Below are 2,291 nucleotides of genomic sequence, written 5' to 3'. Positions count from 1 at the left end.
TGTGTTTTTCGCCCGTCCTGTCTCACAGTGTATCAATCAAGAAAAATAGCCAACAGATTTACTTTTCCTAAGAGGAGGGCTTTTGCTATACTTGTCCACTTGGTAGTCATAGCTTATTAGATTTTTATTAGGATTATTTTTATTTTCAGTTATTACACAGGACTGCGGCTGGGAAAGAGAAATAAAAGGAAAAGAGTTGGGAAGAAAGTTAACATAAGGAGAGGAAGAGAAAAATAAAGGAGAAGAGGGATAAAGAGAAAGACTCTAAAATCTGCTTCATCACTTGCTGAAAATAAACAAAACAAAAGCCCATATGGAAAAGATATAAATAAATCTTATAAAGTTTGCATCTGTCTTGTGTGAAACTTGTATGAAAATCATACAAGAGTGAAAACAGATATAAGATCCATTGAAAAATTATATAAATGAAACATCCTAAAACAATATATGAAAGTAATGAGAAACTGGCCACTTTCATGAGTAAATCATATAAGCCTGATATAATTCACTATATGAAGCAAGCTAAAACTGATGCAAGTCTTTTATAAGTTTTTCCTATTTCTTTTACCATATGGGACAACACAATTGGAGCCGTGGTCCTGCCCCCCAGGTCATCAAGCAGACATGGTGGAGACCCGGGCCCCAGACAGCCAGTGTCAGGGCACTGTGACCCAGTGTTTTGTGTTTGATTATTGTTATTCATGATTTTGGTTCTCTTTATTGTTTTCTGCCTGTGTTATATTCTTCCTAGGCTTTAGGTTTGTGTTACTTTGCTTTCCCCGTGTTCCCGTGTCATGTCCAGTCACTCTGGTCTCCATGTTCCCCCTGTCTTTGTTAATGTCTCTTGTTTCCTGTTCTACTTTGACAGTCTCGTGTGCTATGTTAGCACTCTATACCCCCAGGTGCAGACACCAACACCCCCGGAGTCAGAATCTGTCCCCAGACCCAGGAGATGGTTCCCTGTGCTCTGGGATGGAGACAAGCAGACTGGCCCAGACCCCAACCTGAGCTGGGATCAGCATTCTCAGCTTTAGTGTCACTCTGAGTTTTTGGCTAGCTTAGTGTTAGCATGTTTTCTGTGCAGGTGCTTGTGCTAGCAGCATAGTGCAGTTGTTTCTGTACTGGATGCAGCTGGCACTTTACCATTACGCTTGTCCTTTTGTGCAATAAAAATAAAAGTAATGTCTATATTAACACTGTATACTGCCTTACTACTTTGGTCCACTGACAACTGAAATCAGCTGATTGTAGTGCAAGTACCGATAAGCAGGATTCCAAGATATTTGACTACTAGGAACCGAGAACCGGTTCTCGGTTCCCATCACTAGCGGGTCTGTTACACACTTTGTGATATCCAGTAGCCTGATCTCTGAGAGCTTGAATTTTTCCTTTTCAAAGGAAGTGCCACATTATAAAATGTAAAGATATCCATTGTATTTTTGCCATACTTAGAAATTCGACAGAGATTTGGGATCTCAAGATTCAGAAAACATAGAAGGTACACAACTGAGAAAAGCCCAACCTGTGACATCAGATAGATGGATAAACAAATTGACTGCAAATCAACATGCCTTTACCTTTAGTAGTTCCCTATGACCTGAGATTATTCATTATCTGGTTCCTCCTTTTGGAGGTGTGCTCATAAATACAATTGAAGGAGGTTAATTAGATTGTAACAGTTTCATCCCTCTGAAGTTAGATGTTAAATTTGGGTTGAAGAAAGATGAAACATTAAATCACTGATACAGTACAGCTTGTTATGTTATGGCAACACGTGGACCAAAAGCAAAGCAAAAAGCTTTAAAAGGCAGACTACGTTTAAGTTTTATTTTTATGTTAAAACTAAGCGTGTGGTGAATGAAGGCCAGCAGGAGTTGGTGTGTTGGGTGCTTTTGTGCTACACTTCTGTCAGTTTGGTCGAGCGGCCATGGAGCCAAAGTAAGAACCAAAGAAGCGAGATGACCTTTTTAGAAATTTATTAAAGCACACCTTGATCCTGAAAACCCTGCACATCACCATCCTGCAGCCCTCGGACTGAATGGAACAGGCAGGTTAAATAACCTCACAGGATATTCCACAAACTGAACTCAGGACTATAGATGCTACCAAAAAAAAGTTACATAATAACACATTAATATTTATAAAACAGTGACACTATTTACATCTCACCCCACATTTAAAACAATAACCCACATCAATCCTATTATAAATAAAAAAAATTCCATGTTGCAAACTGTTTGCGGGTCCTGGGGCATAATTTTCCCCACTAACAAATCCAGAACCAGGAAACA

The sequence above is a fragment of the Pundamilia nyererei genome, unplaced genomic scaffold, assembly GCF_000239375.1.
Source record: "Pundamilia nyererei isolate P.nyererei 1_Seehausen unplaced genomic scaffold, PunNye1.0 scaffold00282, whole genome shotgun sequence".
NCBI lineage: Eukaryota > Metazoa > Chordata > Actinopteri > Cichliformes > Cichlidae > Pundamilia > Pundamilia nyererei.
Note: the sequence above shows the minus strand (reverse complement) of the source record.